We start from the raw sequence: 18,917 nt of genomic DNA, 5'->3' as shown, positions 1-18,917 counted from the left end.
AAATTTAGCATCATGTCTTGACCATATCACATCACAACATGCCCTGCAAAAACAAGTTAGACGTCCTCTACTTTGTTGTTGCAAGGTTTACGTGGCTGCTATGGGCTGAGCAAGAACCGTTCTTACCTACGCATCAAAACCACAACGATTTTCGTCAAGTGTGATGTTTTAACCTCCAACAAAGACCGGGCGTAGCCACACTTGATTCAACTAAATTGGAGAAACTGACACCCGCCAGACACCTATGTGCGAAGCACGTCGGTAGAACCAGTCTCGCGTAAGCGTACGCGTAATGTCGGTCCAGGCCGCTTCATCCAACAATACCACCGAATCAAAGTATGACATGCTGGTAAGCAGTATGACTATTATCGCCCACAACTCATTTTTGTTCTACTCGTGCATATAACATCTACGCATAGACCTGGCTCGGACGCCACTGTTGGGGAACATAGTAATTTCAAAAAAAAATCCTACGCACACGCAAGATCCATCTAGGTGATGCATAGCAACGAGAGGGGAGAGTGTTGTCTACGTACCCTCGTAGACCGAAAGCGGAAGCGTTATGACAACGCGGTAGATGTAGTCGTACGTCTTCACGATCCGACCGATCCTAGTACTGAAAGTACGACACCTCCGCGATCTGCACACGTTCAGATCGGTGACGTCCCACGAACTCTTGATCCAACTGAGTGTCGAGGGAGAGCTTCGTCAGCACGACGGTGTGATGACGGTGATGATGAAGCTACCGACGCAGGGCTTCGCCTAAGCACTGCAACGATATGAGGATTATGGTGGAGGAGGGCACCGCACACGGCTAAGACAATGTCTGTTGTGTGTTCTAGGGTGCCCCCTGCCCCCGTATATAAAGGAGCAAGGGGGGAGGCCGGCCGGCCCTAGGGCACGCCAAGGAGGGGAGGAATCCTCCTCCTAGTAGGAGTAGGATCCCTCCTTTCCTAGTCCTACTAGGAGGGGGAAGGAAGGAGTGGGAGAGGGGAAGGAAAGGGGGGGGGGCGCCACCCCCCTCCTAGTCCAATTCGGACTCAAGGGGGAGGGGGCGCGCGGCCTGCCCTGGCAGCCCCTCTCTCTCTCTCCACTAAGGCCCATCTAGGCCCACTAGTTCCCGGGGGGAGGGGGGTTCGATAACCCTCCGGCACTCCGGTTTTCTCCGAAATCACCCGGAACACTTCCGGTGTCCGAATATAGCCGTCCAATATATCAATCTTTACGACCATTTCGAGACTCCTCGTCATGTCCGTGATCATATCCGGGACTCCGAACTACCTTCGGTACATCAAAACACATAAACTCATAATACCGATCGTCACCGAACGTTAAGCGTGCGGACCCTACGGGTTCGAGAACTATGTAGACATGACCGAGACATATCTCCGGTCAATAACCAATAGCGGAACCTGGATGTTCATATTAGCTCCCACATATTCTATGAAGATCTTTATCGGTCAAACCGCATAACAACGTACGTTGTTCCCTTTGTCATCGGTATGTTACTTGCCCGAGATTCGATCGTCGGTATCTCAATACCTAGTTCAATCTCGTTACCGGTAAGTCTCTTTACTCGTTCTGTAATGCATCATCCCGCAACTAACTCATTAGTCACATTGCTTGCAAGGCTTATAGTGATGTGCATTACCGAGAGGGCCCATAGATACCTCTCCGACAATCGGAGTGACAAATCCTAATCTCGATTTATGCCAACTCAACGAACACCATCGGAGACACCTGTAGAGCACCTTTATAATCACCCAGTTATGTTTTGACGTTTGGTAGCACACTAAGTGTTCTTCCGGTATTCGGGAGTTGCATAATCTCATAGTCATAGGAACATGTATAAGTCATGAAGAAAGCAATAGCAAATAAACTAAACGATCAAGTGCTAGGCTAACGGAATGGGTCAAGTCAATCACATCATTCTCTAATGATGTGATCTCGTTAATCAAATGACAACTCATGTCTATAGCTAGGAAACTTAACCATCTTTTATTCAACGAGCTAGTCAAGTAGAGGCATACTAGTGACACTCTGTTTGTCTATGTATTCACACATGTTCTAAGTTTCCGGTTAATACAATTCTAGCATGAATAATAAACATTTATCATGATATAAGGAAATATAAATAACAACTTTATTATTACCTCTAGGGCATATTTCCTTCAGGTGGCTCACCCGCCACATCAGTCACATACGCATCAATGTATCGTTCATTTATTTCTTTTACATCAAGACTCACTGAATCATGCCAATACAAGGCAAGACCACCACTAAGACCATTACAATCGAAAGCATCAAAACTTCTTAAACCTAAACGAGCATGCAGTCTCTTCATTTTATTTTTTGGCTGCCTAGTTTCACAAAGGAAGACGATACTAGGGGACTGAGCCTGCACCAAGCTCACAAGATCACGAACTGTCCGAGGGTTCCCCGCCCTTCGACAGTTCCAGCTAAGGATATTCATTGCTCCTGACGGGGCTCCGTTGGCCCTGTCAGTTCGTCAGCGGCCCCCGGGGCCGACTGCCTCTGGTGTGTGAGATCCCTCCTCCATCTCCTGATCACGTGTCTCCTCTCCATGCTGAGTCTGATGCCCGTCCAGCGACCCCGATGTCCTGCGTTTTTTGGGAGTACCTGAAAGAACATACTCGACTGGGTTGACAATTATTAAAAACAACCCGAGCCTTGCCAGCGTCATCGCCTCCTGTACCAGCAACCAGGTCCCCCGCTGCTTCTCTCTTGCCCAATGCAGACATATCCTCTGATTGTACAGTATCATCCATGCTAACCTCGTGTGACAGATTACGTATTGCTGGGATCATATCGGAAGTACGTGGCTGTGAGTCATGTCCATGTTGCAATCCCGCCGGAACCTGCTTCATATTTTGACCCATGGTTACAGCCTCGTCAGCGCTACCTTTGCATGTACCCTTACTGGCCCCGGACAGCGCCTGCATCCTCTCAGCGAGCATCTCGTCCACGACCGGAATTCCCGTGTTGTGCTCCGGTGGGACCTTGGGGCGCCGCGCCGAACTACCATCCGACCGACGTGCTCCTCGTCCGCCTCTCCCATGTGCTGTAGACCAGGTACTCTCTGAGGAGAAATCAAGTCCACGGTAAGCTGTTGGGTTAACCTTGGCCTTCACCATCCCGGATTGCCTTCCAAATCTGTGTGGCGGTGAGCACCAGAGCTTCCCGCTGAACTTGCCCGATGATGCTCCACCTCGTCCCCTTCTTCCACATGATTTTACCAGGTGCCAGAGGTAGCCGCATGAGTAACAGAAGTTCAGCAATTTTTCATACTGTATCTGGAACTCTACTCTCGTCCTCTTTTCCTTCAACTTGGCAAACATGGCCAGTGAAGTCTCTAATGGCCGGTTGACTGGGACATCCACTCTCACACGCATATAATTTCCGGTGTTCTCCCCTAACTCCGTTTGCAAGATGGTGCCCAAGTTAACACAGAGAGCTCTAGCCACCGCCTCGGACCCCCAGTTCACGGGCATGTCAAGGATGCGCACCCATATCCTCATCGTGTCCAGAGTATATTCAGAAACTTTCCTCACACCATCAAACGCCTCGATCAACAGCGGGTCATGTTCGTGTTGCCATGGCCCTCCTCGGAGGACACGAGACATGCCCGCCTCACAACCAAAGTGCACCAAGTACTTGTTGTCCACCTGATAGGCATAATTGAAGTCCTCCTTCAATCTCCAGCCTTCAACAATGTTAGCAAATAGGGTAGAAGGAGATGGGCGGTCCAAAGAATACACAAGCATGATGACTGTCCACGGATGCTCCGGTTGCTGCAACACCCCATCTTCTTCCAGATCCACCTCCATGAGTACAACATCCTCATCAGGATCCACTCCTTCACAAAAAGCCTCCGATCCTTCGCCGTCCCGGCCATTGTGCCTGCGGCCCGCCGGCACCGCGCCCGTCGCCACATGTGTCTAAAGCTGGTCCCAGATCGTCAGCGTCTCCAGCCTCGGATTGACTCATGTAGCAGCCTCGGGTCCCCGGGAGGGAGGCTTCGGGCGAGCAGCATCCTGATGCGGCTTGAAGCTACGTCGGTATTTCCCCAAAGAGGAAGGGATGATGCAGCACAACGACGGTAGGTATTTCCCTTAGTGATGAAACCAAGGTTATCGAACCAGTAGGAGAGCCAAGCAACACTACGTAAACAACACTTGCACACAAATAACAAATACTCACAACCCGACGTGTAAAAGGGTTGTCAATCCCTTTCGAGTAGCGGCGCCAGAAATTGGCAAACGAACGTGATAAAAATATGATAGATTGGATTGCGGGAACGTGAGATAAAATAAATAAGAATAAATTGCAGCAAGGTATCTTTGTATTTTTGGTTTAATAGATCTGAAAATAAAAGCAAAGTAAAGTAGATCACAAAGGCAAATAATATGAGAAAGAGATCCGGGGGCCGTAGATTTCACTAGCGGCTTCTCTCGAGAAAAATAGCAAATGGTGGGTAAACAAATTACTGTTGGGAAATTGATAGAACTTCAAATAATCATGATGATATCCAGACAATGATCATTATATAGGCATCACGTCCAAGATTAGTAGACCGACTCCTGCTTGCATCTACTACTATTACTCCACACATCGACCGCTATCCAACATGCATCTAGTGTATTAAGTTCATGGAGAAACGGAGTAATGCAATAAGAAACGGAGTAGACAAGATCTATTTATGTAGAAATAGACCCCATCGTTTTATCCTTAGTAGAAATGATACATACGTGTCGGCTCCCCTTCTGTCACTGGGATCAAGCACCGTAAGATCGAACCCACTACAAAGCACCTCTTCCCATTGCAAGATAAATAGATCAAGTTGGCCAAACAAAACCCAAATATCGGAGAAGAAATACGAGGCTATAAGCAATCATGCATATAAGAGATCAAAGAAACTCAAATAACTTTCATGGATAAAAAGATAGATCTGATCATAAACTAAAAGTTCATCCGATCGCAACAAACACACCACAAAAAGAGTTACATCATATGGATCTCCAAGAGACCATTGTATTGATAATCAAACGAGAGAGAGGAAGCCATCTAGATACTAACTACGGACCCGAAGGTCTAGAAAGAACTACTCACGCATCATCGGAGAGGCACCAATGGAATTGGTGAACCCCTCCGTGATGGTGTCTAGATTGGATCTGGTGGTTCTGGAATATTGGGGTATTTATAGAGTAAAGAGGCGGTCCGGGGGCACCCGAGGTGGGCACAACCCACTAGGGTGCGCCTGGGCCTCCAGGCGTGCCTGGCGGGTTGTGCTCCCCTCGGAGCAGCCCCCAGGTGCTTCTTCGGCCCACTGGATGTCTTCTGGTCCAAAAAAATCTCCAAAAAGTTTCGCTGCGTTTGGACTCCGTTTGGTATTGATTTCCTGCGATGTAAAAAACATGCAGAAAACAGCAACTGGCACTTGGCACTATGTCAATAGGTTAGTACCAAAAAATGATATAAAATGACTATAAAATTATAAAACATCCAAGATTGATAATATAACAACATGGAACAATAAAAAAGTATAGATACGTTGGAGACGTATCAGCATCCCCAAGCTTAATTCCTGCTCGTCCTCGAGTAGGTAAATGATAAAAATAGAATTTTTGATGTGCAATGCTGCCTAACATGTCATCTCATATTCTTTTCTTTATAGCATGGACATTTGGACTTTTATGTGATTCAAAGCAATAGTCTAGTTTTGACATGATAACTTAAATACTCAAGCATACCAACAAGCAACCATGTCTTTCAAAATATCAATGCTAAAATACGTTATCCCTAGCCCATCATGCTCAATCATTGACCCATTCATGAAACACACTCGCATATTAACTACACCCAATACCCAAGTACGATCATAGTGCCTCCTAGTTGGTGCTTCTATAAGAGAAGATGAAGACTCAAATTAAAAATAAAAATTGCATAAAGTAAAAGAAAGGCCCTTCGCGGAGGGAAGTAGGGATTTGTAGAGGTGCCAGAGCTCAAAGCGAAAAACTTAGAGATAAAAACATTTTGGGAGGTGTCTTTCCCACCAACGAAAACGACTTAGAGTTCCCAACACTTTCCATGCTAGATATATCATAGGCGGTTTCCAAACAGAAATTAATTTTATTTCTTTTTCCACCATACTTTCACTTTCCATGGCTAACCCTATCCACGGGTGCCTTCCATACCAACACTTTCCAAGGAATTTATTATTTGACAACATAAAGTAAATTCATTTTTCATTTCGGGACTGGGCAACCCTAATACCTTTGCCTTATTCTCGTGCAATGACAAGTGAATAAACACTCATCATGAGAATAACACATCTAGCATGGAAAATATTAGCCACCCCTCACCGCTTCGTGAGCGGTACGAACACACAAAAGGGAAGTTTATTTTGAAAATTAGAGATGGCACATACAAATTTGCTTAGAACGGCAAAAGAATACCGCATATAGGTAGATATAGTGGACTCATGTGGCAAAACTGGTTTAAAGGTTTTTGGATGCACAAGTAGTGACCATACTTAGTGCAAAATGAAGGCTAGCAAAAGATTGAGAATCGACCAACCAAGAAACGAATAATCTCATAAGCGAGCATTAAGCATAATTAACACCGAACAATGCACCACAAGTAGGATGTAATTTCATTGCATAACTATTGACTTTCGTGCTTGCATAGGGAATCACAAACCTTACCACCAATATTCTTACTAAAGCATAATTACTCATCAACATGACTCACATATCACATCATCATATCTCAAAACTATTACTAAGAATCAAGTTTATTTTGTCCAATGATCTTCATGAAAGTTTTTATTATATCCTTCTTGGATATCTATCACTTTGGAACTAATATTCATGTGTTGCTTTTGATAAGCTCATACAAATATAAGTGAAGATCATGAGCATAAATTTTCTTTCTGTCAAATTAATTTAAGTGAAGCAAGAGATAATTTCTTCAAAAAATTTACTAACTCTCAAATAAATCTAAGTGAAGCAAGAGAGCATTTCTTCAAAAAGAACTAAGCACACCGTGCTCAAAAAGATATAAGTGAAGCACTAGAGCAAATCTATAGCTCATAAAAATTTAAGTGAAGCATAGAGAGCAATTTTAACAAGTCATGACATAATTTTGGCTCTCTAAAATAGGTGTGTCCAGCAAGGAATCAAGACTTAAAAAGCAAAACAAAACAAGCAAATACTCATATCATACAAGACGCTCCAAGCAAAACACATAGTATGTGACGAATAAAAATATAGCTTCGAGTAAAATACCGATGGTCGTTAGAAGAAAGAGGGGATGCCACTCGGGGCATCCCCAAGCTTAGACCCAAGCTTAGGCTCTTCTTACTCCTTATTCCTTCATCCATCGTAAGATAACCCAAAACTTGAAAACTTCAATCACACAAAACTCCAACAAAACCTTCGTGAGATCCGTTAGTATAAGAAAGAAAATCACTACTATAAGTACTATATCAAACCAATTCATATTTTATTCTTGCAATATATCTATAGTATTCCAACTTTTCTATGGCAAAAACTCATCAAAGAAAACCATAGAATCATCAAAACAAGCACACAACGCAAAGAAAACAGAATCTGTAAAAAACAGAACAGTCTGTAGGAATCTGAATATCTTGAATACTTCTGTAACTCCAAAAATTCTGAAAAAATTAGGACCACGTGAGAAATTTGTATATTAATCTTTTGAAAAAATAATTTTTATTTTATCACACTCTGGTTAAAAATAAGAATTATTTTTTGTGAGCGCAAAATTTTCTGTTTTTCAGCAAGATCAAACAACTATCACCCAAGAAGATCCTAAAGGCTTTACTTGGCACAAACACTAACTAAAACACAAAAAACACAATCATAATAGTAGCATAATTGTGCTAACACTCAAGAACAGAAAGCAAAAAGCAAAAGTAAATTTTATTCATTGGGTTGCCTCCCAACAAGCGCTATAGTTTTACGCCCTTAGCTAGGCATAAAGCAAGGATCTAAGTTTTGTCATCTCTATTTTGAGATCCATATGATGCCCTCATGATTGATTCATATGGAGGCCTAATTATTGTTCTAGGGAAGTTTTCCATTCCCTTCCTTAGTGGAAATTGAAACTTAATATTGCCTTCTTTCATATCAATCACGGCACCAATAGTGCGTAAAAACGATCTTCCAAGAATAATTGGACAAGACGGATTGCAATCAATATCAAGGACAATAAAATCTATGGGCACATAATTCCTATTTGCAAGAATAAGAACATCATTAATTCTTCCCATAGGCTTTTTAATAGTAGAATCTGCCATGTGCAAATTTAAAGAGCATTCTTCAAGATCGGTAAGACCAAGCACATCACATAAAGATTTCGGAATTGTAGAAACACTAGCACCCAAGTCACACAAAGCAAAGCACTCATAATTTTTAATCTTGACTTTGATATTAGGTTCCCATTCATCATGTAATTTTCTAGGAATTGAAACTTCTAATTCCAACTTCTCTTCAAAAGCTTTCATCATAGCATCAATAATATGTTTAGTAAAAGCTTTATTTTGTTCATAAGAATGGGGTGAATTTATCATGGATTGCAACAAAGAAATACAACCAATCAAAGAGCAACTATCATAATTAAAGTCTTTGTAATCCAAAAGAGTGGGCACATCACTAGTAAAGTCTTGACCTCTTCAAACCCACTTTTATCAATTTTCTCAACAAGATTTTCACCCTCCGAATTACCAGGACGCCTTCTAGTGATTTGTCTTGATTGCATCACTATTGACTTTCGTGCTTGCATAGGGAATCACAAACCCCTCCGTGATGGTGTCTAGATTGGATCTGGTGGTTCTGGACTCTGCGCCTACTGGAATTGATTTTCGTCAACTCCCCTACGGTTTCTGGAATATTGGGGTATTTATAGAGTAAAGAGGCGGTCCGGGGGCACCCGAGGTGGGCACAACTCACCAGGGTACGCCTGGGCCTCCAGGCGCCCCCTGGTGGGTTGTGTGCCCCTCGGAGCAGCCCCCGGGTGCTTCTTTGGCCCACTGGATGTCTTATGGTCCAAAAAAATCACCAAAAAGTTTCGCTGCGTTTGGACTCCGTTTGGTATTGATTTCCTGCGATGTAAAAAATATGTAGAAAACAACAACTGGCACTATGTCAATAGGTTAGTACCAAAAAGATATAAAATGACTATAAAATGATTATAAAACATCCAAGATTGATAATATAACAACATGGAACAATCAAAAATTATAGATACGTTGGAGACGTATCACATCCACAGAGGGAGCCCCGTATGCGTCCCCACCGACCTCCGGGTTCACCTTGGTCGCCACCGACAACTTGCCCGAGTTCTGTGAGGTCGTCGACATGCTCCCAGGCACCAGGTCTGTGATGATCTCTGGTGTGCTCCCCAACGGATTAGTACGTGCCCTTGGTTGCCTATCCGAAACCCTAGATGGATTTTTGTAGCCAGACACTGGATCTTCCTTGCGTGAAGGGTTAGGGCTCCTATAGTCCCGAACGACTACGGCGTGATCGCAGGGCCCATCTGACCCTGTAGACTGAACAACGGACGAGGCCGCAGTGGGCCCGCTTGCCCGCTTGGGAGCGGGGGTGGAGGGCATGCCACACGCAGCCGGCGCGGCGGCCGACGGCGGTGGCGGCGGGGCGTTTGCCTCCAGGTCGCCAGGGAAGGGAAACCCTATATCTAGACAAATTTAAAACAACTAATTTAGGGCAGAGATATAACATTAAATAAAACTGGATGCTATAAGAAAAATTACTAGAAAAATCAAATTATAGGCTAATCCTTGGGGGCGGGGGGGGGGAACAACATCGCCTTTTCTTCTACAACTACTAGCAACACGTCATGAGTAAATCTCCTTGCCATCTCTAAACCTCCGTCTTAGTGAAGAAAACTTATTTTACTTTTTGTATATAATCGACCTTTCTTTGGAAAGTATAGATGGGCTTTGGGCCCATAAAAAAATCAGAAAAATCTCTAAAGGCACATATGGGTGTCATGACTAGGTGGTGAGATTTCTCAAAAAAAGACTAGGTGGTGAAAAGTTTAGTACCACCTTGGGAGTGGAGGAAGTTTTGGACCTCCACAAAAAGTTTCTCTTCCACATGTTATTTGAGCGTGAGAAAAAGAATAGTAGCCGTGTTCCTCCTCTGCCGCACACGCATCATGTATCGTGAACGAGCCGAACTAAAATTTATGTCATGTGCGCGCTTAATTTTTGCCAGTCAGAAATAGATAAGTAATTACGAGTCATTTAACATGTGCACTATGAATTAGTGACACCGCCTATATATTGGAGGTCTAGTCGTCACCCAGATCATATCACATTTGCCTCCTCGCGCACACAACCCACGGCGATCCACTCGCTGCAACTGCTTCCGACGATCCCATCTCATCCATCGCGTGCACATCCTTACGGGAGTGCGGGCCTCCAAAACCCCATCATTAACAATCCTGAAGCGGGATAAGGGTGATTAGTTTTTTGGGGAGTGCCTCCTACGCGACTGGTCGATGTTGTTCGCCTTCGTCCTCTACTTCGACTACATCGTCAACTTCTCCGTCGATTCGGGTGAGTACTCCGAAGCCGCCAAGGAGAAGGATGTCGAGGATGCTATTGCCGCAGCCACGGCTTTGACCCGACCAACTGGTGGGTATAACTCGTTCATCCCCTCATGTTTATTTCTATGTAAGTCGTACTAGCTGTTTACGTAGATGTATCTCCTATATGCGTAGTACGTGCCTACATGATGCAATATCAGTATGAGTTTAATACTGTCAATGTCATGGGACACAGATTTGGTGAACATGGTCCCACGCGCACCCGTTATGAATAGTAGATTAAAAAACTAGAACAAAAATAAAAAACGGATTTTCCTTTTGTCATATTAATATACATACTCAACCGGTATACTCGCTTATGAAGTTTCAGAAGAAATCACATCCATGGTAATCTGAGCAGAAATGACAAAATCAAAGCTATATTAAAAACACCGTTTGATGAATAGTATGGTCCCAATTGTATTTTCTTCACTACGAAAACCATGTGTGCCAATGCATCACGAAACTGCACATGTTAGTAGAATGGCCGACTAAGTTTCATACCCCAAAATTTCAGAATTTTTTGAAATTTTCCAGTATTTTTTTGAATTTACTATTCATGTGGGTGCGCGTGGAACCATGTCCACCTTCGTATTTTCGCAATGTCATTTCCATAATTTATTTCTAAATCAATCAGGAAATTACTAATTTATCCAACAATCCAAACACCTTATGTTTGTATGAAATTTTTGATTCATGGTTTCAGTGCAACATTGAAATTGAACTTGTTTACGGGTACGCATTTTAAGCATTGGTAGACCAAAACAACCTTGTGGCTCACAACGATGAACGTGTTATGGGTCGCTGGTGGTACTCATGAAGGAACGATTACTCTTGATCAGAAAAAGGCGTTTAAGGAGGCTACCATCATCTTTGTTGGAACAGTTTTGAGTGTGATCAGAGATAAGCTATTCGACGCGTATTTGCATATGCGGGCTACCAAGACTTTGTGGGATGTGCTCGAAGCCAAGTTCACCACAACCGATGTTGGAAGTGAGATGTACGCCATGGATCAGTTCCATGATTATAGGATGCTTGAGAATTGTCCAGACTCATGAGATACAATGCATCGTTAAGGAGCTCGAACTCCTTAAGTGTGAATTATCGGACAAACTTTATCGCGGGGTGTATAATTGCTAAACTCCCTCCTTCTTGGAGGAGATTTCCTACCACTTTGAAACATAGAGACGTTATTTCTCAGTAGTGGATGTCGGTCATCTGAGTATTGAATATAATTCGAGAGCAAAGGACTCACATGCCAAGGTAGTTGGTGGATCTTTTAGCTCCAATATTGTGCAGAATAACTTCCAAAATTTCAAGGGAAAGAACTCTCTCCAGCAGGATACCAACTTCCAAAAGAAGGGTAAGAAGAAGAACAAGAAAGACAAGAAGAAAGATGATTGCTTCAATTGCTGTGAGGAGGGACATTGGTCCTCCAAGTGCCCGCGGAAGTTCAAGAAGCCAAGGCAGGACTCCAACTTTGAGAACGTGATGATGAGCAACAATGATAATGGGGCATCTAGGTATGGTAATCTATTTATTGTATTTTCAGTTTGTCAGTCTACGGATTGGTGGATTGATACTGGTGCAAATATTCGTGCATGTGCTGATATTTCATTGTCCTCTTCCTTGCAGGTCAGGTGAGACAACTCTGTACTGATGGGAAATAGCACGAGTGCTTTTGTTCATGGTGTTGGCACGACCGATCCGAAGTTTACTGCAGGAAGGATCATTCAACTAAAAACCGTACAACATGTCCCCGCTATAAAAAAGAATCTCGATGATGGCTCCCTTCTCTGTAAAGAAGAGTTTAAGTTGATCTGTAAGTCTAATAAAGTAGTTATTTTTAAAATATATACTATTTGTTGAAAAAGGTTATGAATGCAAAGGTTGTTCTGCCTTTCTCTAGCAGATTTTTAAAATAAAGTCATGAAACCAGCATAAGGGTAGACAGTTTTTGCCTTTTAGCTAGTAGAAATTAAGCATATGGTTTCTCTTTGTCATACTTGTATTACTCACATAGCTCGTAGTCAGAACAAGGTTAGCAACTGGCAAATTTTGCTAGGCTGGTGAGTAGAACAGTGGTTTGGTTGGGTTCCGGCCCTCCAAATACACTAGAGTTTGGTCGTTCTGATTGTACCGGTGCATCAGTGAGTAATACAAGTTTGCCCTGTGAAAGCACATTTTCTCCCTCAGTGGTTTAGGTAATTACCATCAATCTTATCATCCATGGATTACCTAGAAATGTACTTGTTCGTATACAAAACTTTGAATGCGCATACACTATATGGAAAGACATTGAGATGCGCTTTCCAAATTACTCTTTAAAGAATATTGATGAAATTCTTGATAAGTCTATTGCCTTTCATAAGATGAAGCCTAGTGATCCTAAGTTTGATAAATGTATATTTGAGCTTCATAATCTCATGTGTGCTAAAGGTGATGTTGGAACCATTAGCAACGTTATCATGAAAACCATTAGAATTCACAAACTTGCACATTGTCATGATCATAAATCTAACGAATTACTTGTCCTAGGTGATGATCACATGCATGATGATGATGTGGAACATGGCTATTATGATGAAGACGAGGAATTCAACATAAAATATGAGAAGACTATGCGAAATCTTAGTCTCATGGCAAATCTTGGAGATTACATTGCCGGAGGAAAAGAGTGAATTCTTGGTAGTGGATGCACCGATTACATGACCGGAGATAAGGACATATTTTGTGAGCTTGCAAAACATGATGGTCCCCACAAGTATGTGACTTTTGGAGACAACTCCAGGGGTAAGGTACTTGGCCTTGGTAAGGTGGCCATATCCAATGACATCTCTATTCAAAATGTTATGCTTGTTGAATATCTTGGCTACAGTCTTCTTTCCGTATCTAGACTAGCCGACTTTGGTTTCAATGTTCTATTTACTGAAGTACATTGTCTAGTGTTTCGTCGAGATAATCATAACATGATCTTTATCGGTATCCGTAGAGGTGATCTATACATTGTTGATTTCACTAAAAGAGCCCAACCTCGTACATGTCTTTTTGCAAAATATTTAAAGGTTGGTTATGGCATAGAAGGCTAGGACACATTGGCATGAGAAATCTTGATAAACTTGTTAAAGGAGATCATATCCTTGGTGTTAAAGATGTTATATTTGACAAGGATAGACTTTGTAGTGCTTACCAAGTAGGAAAATAAGTTGGAGGAAGTCATCCCATGAAGAGCATTATGACTATGAGGAGACCACTTGAGCTACTCCATATAGATCTCTTCTATCCTAACGCTTACAAGAGTCTTGGTGGTAACTCTTTAGGTTTGGTCATTGTTGATGATTTTTCAAGATTTACGTGGGTTCTTTTTCGATGATAAATCGCAGGTACAAAAGTTATTCAAAAACTTCGCTAGGAAGGCCCAAAATCAGTTTGACATGAAGATCAAGAAGGTTCGGAGTGACAACGGAACGGAGTTCAAGAACGCTAACGTGGATACCTTTCTTGACGAAGAAGGCATCGCACATGATTTTTCGGCTATGAACACACCTCAAAAAAATGGAGTTGTTGAGAGGAAGAACCGTACCCGCATTGACATGGCGAGAATGATGCTAGATGAATACAAGACACCAAAACACTTTTGGGCGGAAGCGGTTGAGATGGCTTGTCATGCTACAAATCGACTTTATCTTCACAAGCTACCTGGTAAAACGACATACGAGCTACTCACCGATAACAAGCCACAAGTTGGATACTTTCGAGTATTTGGATCAAAGTGTTACATTCTTGATAAGCATCGTTGTTCAAAATTTCCTCCGAAATCTCATGAAGGTTTCCTACTGATGTCGCTTGAACTATGTCGGTATTTCCCCAAAGAGGAAGGGATGATGCAGCACAACTATGATAGGTATTTCCCTTCGTTATGAAACTAAGGTATCAACTGTGTCCGCCTAGTTCCTCTGGAGCTGCCTCCGCGAGGTGGTTGGTTGTCGTTGGTGTAACACCAACTTCCCATACCTCACCCCCAACAGGCCGCCACATTAGGTGGCTGGCCATTGGGGTCCTAGCATGGACGCTTTGGACGGTTCGAAATAAACTTGTGATCCAGTGTGTACCTCTTTGACGTGCTACTGACGCGGTGTTCAAATGTGTGGCTATTTGCAGCTTTGGTGACCGCTTAGCCGCCACCAGAACCAGGACGCCATCAACATCATCACTGCTGACCTTCGTGCGATGGCTCTTCGCTTGGCATCACCGCTCCCTCCTCCACCACCTGAGACGGATTACCTTCTTCGCTTGCGGTGCTACCACCTTTGCTTTTTAATTTCAGGAATTGTTGAGCTGTGCCCTCAGCAGAACCCTCCTGTAGTTTGTGTTGTGCTACCTTGTGTGTGTGGACACTCATGTTGAACCTTGTGGCTGTGGTGGTTTGCTTTATATATAAAGCAAGGCGACCTTTTTCGGTATAGCTCACCATGTCAAATGTTGTAATGAACGATTGTATTCAACTTTTAATTAATTAATAAAAAAATTCAAAAAGAAATTAGATGTCCGAAACGAGAACATGGGTAGACAATATTTTCCTCTTTGGAGTCGAAATTATGCATCTGCTTTCTCTTTGTCAGGCTTGTGTTACTCAGATAGCTCGTAGTCAGAACGAGGTTAGCAATGATAGTGTCAAAAAAGTATTATATTTTGAGACAGAGGGGGTGTTTGACAAAATTTGCTAGAATAGTGAGTAGAACAGTGGTTTGGTTGGGTTCTGATCCTCCAAATGCACTAGAGTTTTGTCGTTATGATTGTAATTTGGTGCTCAGAGCAACTTCAATGTGTCGAATGAAATGGACGGGTGCTTTGTCCGCTTTTCGCCTGTTTGGATTGGCCGCCCGCTCGTTGTTCACCCCATTTTCAATTGGGTCGGCCGTGCGCCCAATACGCAGACCCATTTCATGTCCGCACAAAAATTTCAAAAAAGGCCCGTGGCCATTGTCAGCGTCCTGGAACCGGGGGTGCCCAGACTTGCCTGCTTAGAGCCCACAACGTGGCTCTATCGACGGCCTGGTACGGCCCAGTTTCAACAGCAACAACTCAAAACCCTCGCAAGGGGCCAAGCCTCGCGAGGCGGACGACACCAAGACCTCCACGAGGGGCGGCCTCCCCAGGCTGGCTCCCGAGGAGCGGAGATATCAATGCAAGCTGCACCTCGCGAGGTTCATGCTACCTCTTGAGGATGCGTTGATTTTCCCTTGAAGAGGAAAGGGTGATGCAGAAAAGTAGCGTAAGTATTTCCCTTAGTTTTTAAGAACCAAGGTATCAATCCAGTAGGAGATAACACGCAAGTCACCTAGTACCTGCACAAACAATCAAGAACCTCGCAACCAACACGATAAAGGGGTTGTCAATCCCTTCATGGTCACTCGCGAAAGTGAGATCTGATAAAGATAATAAGATAAATATTTTTGGTATTTTTGTTGCATAGATTGGAAAGTAAAGATTGCAAAATAGTAAACAAGATGTGATGTAAATAAAAGAGATGCAATATAATAAGAAAGTGACCCGGGGCCATAGGTTTCACTAGTGGCTTCTCTCGAGATAGCATATATTACGGTGGGTGAACAAATTACTGCCGATCAATTGATAAAAAAGCGCATAATTATGAGAATATCTAGGCATGATCATGTATATAGGCATCACATCCATGTCAAGTAGACCGAAACGATTCTGCATCTACTCTTATTACTCCACACATCGACCGCTATCCATCATACATCTAGAGTATTAAGTTCATAAGAACAGAGTAACGCATTAAGCAAGATGACATGTTGTAGAGGGATAAACTCAAGCAATATGATATAAACCCCATCTTTTTATCCTCGATGGCAACAATACAATACGTGCCTTGCTGCCCCTACTGTCACTGGGAAAGGACACCGCAAGATTGAACCCAAAGCTACGCACTTCTCCTATGGCAAGAAAGATCAATCTAGTAGGCCTAACTAAACCGATAATTTGAAGAGACTTGCGAAGATATCAAATAATGCATATAAGAATTCAGAGAAGAACCAAATATTATTCATAGATAAACTTGATCATAAATCCACAATTCATCGGATCTCGGCAAACACACCGCAAAAGAGTATTACATCAAATAGATATCCAAGAACATCAAGGAGAACTTTTTATTAAGAACCAAAGAGAGAGAAGAAGCCATCTAGCTAATAACTATGGACCCGAAGGTCTGTGGTAAACTACTCACACATCATCGGAGAGGCTATGGTGTTGATGTAGAAGCCCTCCATGATCGATTCCCCCTCCGGCAGATCGCCGGAAAAGGCCCCAAGATGGGATCTCATGGGTATAGAAGTTTGCAGCAGTGGAAAAGTGGTTTCGTGGCTCCCCTGATGTTTTTAGGGTATAAGAGTATATATAGGCGAAAGAAGTACGTCGGTGGAGCTCCATGGGGCCCAAGAGGGTGCGGGCGCGCCTACCCCCCTGGGCGCGCCCTCCTGCCTCGTGGTCACCTCGCGGAGTTCCAGACTTCAACTCCAAGTCTTCTGGATCGCTTTTGTTCCAAGAAAGATCATCGTGAAGGTTTCATTCCGTTTGGATTCCGTTTGGTATTCCTTTTCTGCAAAACACTGAAATAGGCAAAAAAATAGAAACTGTCACTGGGCCTTCGGTTAATAGGTTAGTCCCAAAAATAATATAAAAGAGCATATTAAAGCCCATTAAACATCCAAAACAAATAATATAATAACATGGAACAATAAAAAATTATAGATACGTTGGAGACGTATCAAGCATCCCCAAGCTTAATTCCTGCTCGTCCTCGAGTAGGTAAATGATAAAAACAGAATTTTTGATGTGGAATGCTACCTAACATAATTTTCAATGTAATTTTATTTATTGTGGCAGGAATGTTCAGATCCGAAAGATTCAAGATAAAAGTTTAATATTGACATAAAATAATAATACTTCAAGCATACTAACAAAGTAATCATGTCTTCTCAAAATAACATGGCCAAAGAAAGTTCATCCCTACAAAATCATATAGTTTGGCTATGCTCCATCTTCGTCACACAAAATGCTCAAATCATGCACAACCCCGATGACAAGCCAAGCAATTGTTTCATACTTTAGTATTCTCAAACTTTTTCAACTTTCACGCAATACATGAGCGTGAGCCATGGACATAGCACTATAGGTGGAATAGAATGGTGGTTGTGGAGAAGACAAAAGAGAGGAAGATGGTCTCACATCAACTAGGCGTATTAATGGGCTATGGAGATGCCCATCAATAGATATCAATGTGAGTGAGTAGGGATTGTCATGCAACGAATGCACTAGAGCTATAAATGTATGAAAGCTCAACAAAAGAAATTAAGTGGGTGTGCATCCAACTTGCTTGCTCACGAAGACCTAGGGCATTTGAGGAAGCCCATTGTTGGAATATACAAGCCAAGTTCTATAATGAAAATCCCCACTAGTATATGAAAGTGACAAAGTAAGAGACTCTCTATCATGAAGATGATGGTGCTACTTTGAAGCACATGTGTGGAAAAAGGATAGTAACATTGCCCCTTCTCTCTTTTTCTCTCATTTTTTTGGGCCATCTTTTTTTATTTGGCCTTTCTCTTTTTTTGGGCCATCTCTTTTTTTGTTTGGCCTTTCTCTTTTTTTATTTCCTCACACGGGATAATGATCTAATAATGATGATCATCACACTTCTATTTATTTACAACTCAAGGATTACAACTCGATACTAGAACAAAATATGACTCTATATGAGTGCCTCCGGCGGTGTATCGGAATGGGCAATGAATCAAGAGTGACATGTGTAAAAACTATGAATGGTGGCCTTGCCACAAATACGATGTCAACTACATGATCATGCAAGGCAATATGACAATGATGAAGCGTGTCATAATAAACGGAACGGTGGAAAGTTGCATGGCAATATATCTCGGAATGGCTATGGAAATGCCATAATAGGTAGGTATGGTGGCTGTTTTGAGAAAAGTATATGGTGGGTTTATGGTACCGTCGAGAATTGCGTGGTACTAGAGAGGCTAGCAATGGTGGAAGGATGAGAGTGCGTATAATCCATGGACTCAACATTAGTCATAAAGAACTCACATACTTATTGCAAAAATCTACAAGTCATCAAAACCAAGCACTACACGCATGCTCCTAGGGGGATAGATTGGTAGGAAAAGACCATCGCTCGTCCCCGACCGCCACTCATAAGGATGACAATCAAAGAA

The sequence above is a fragment of the Triticum aestivum genome, chromosome 3D (genome assembly GCF_018294505.1).
Source record: "Triticum aestivum cultivar Chinese Spring chromosome 3D, IWGSC CS RefSeq v2.1, whole genome shotgun sequence".
Lineage (NCBI taxonomy): Eukaryota > Viridiplantae > Streptophyta > Magnoliopsida > Poales > Poaceae > Triticum > Triticum aestivum.
This window is presented reverse-complemented; position numbering follows the sequence as displayed.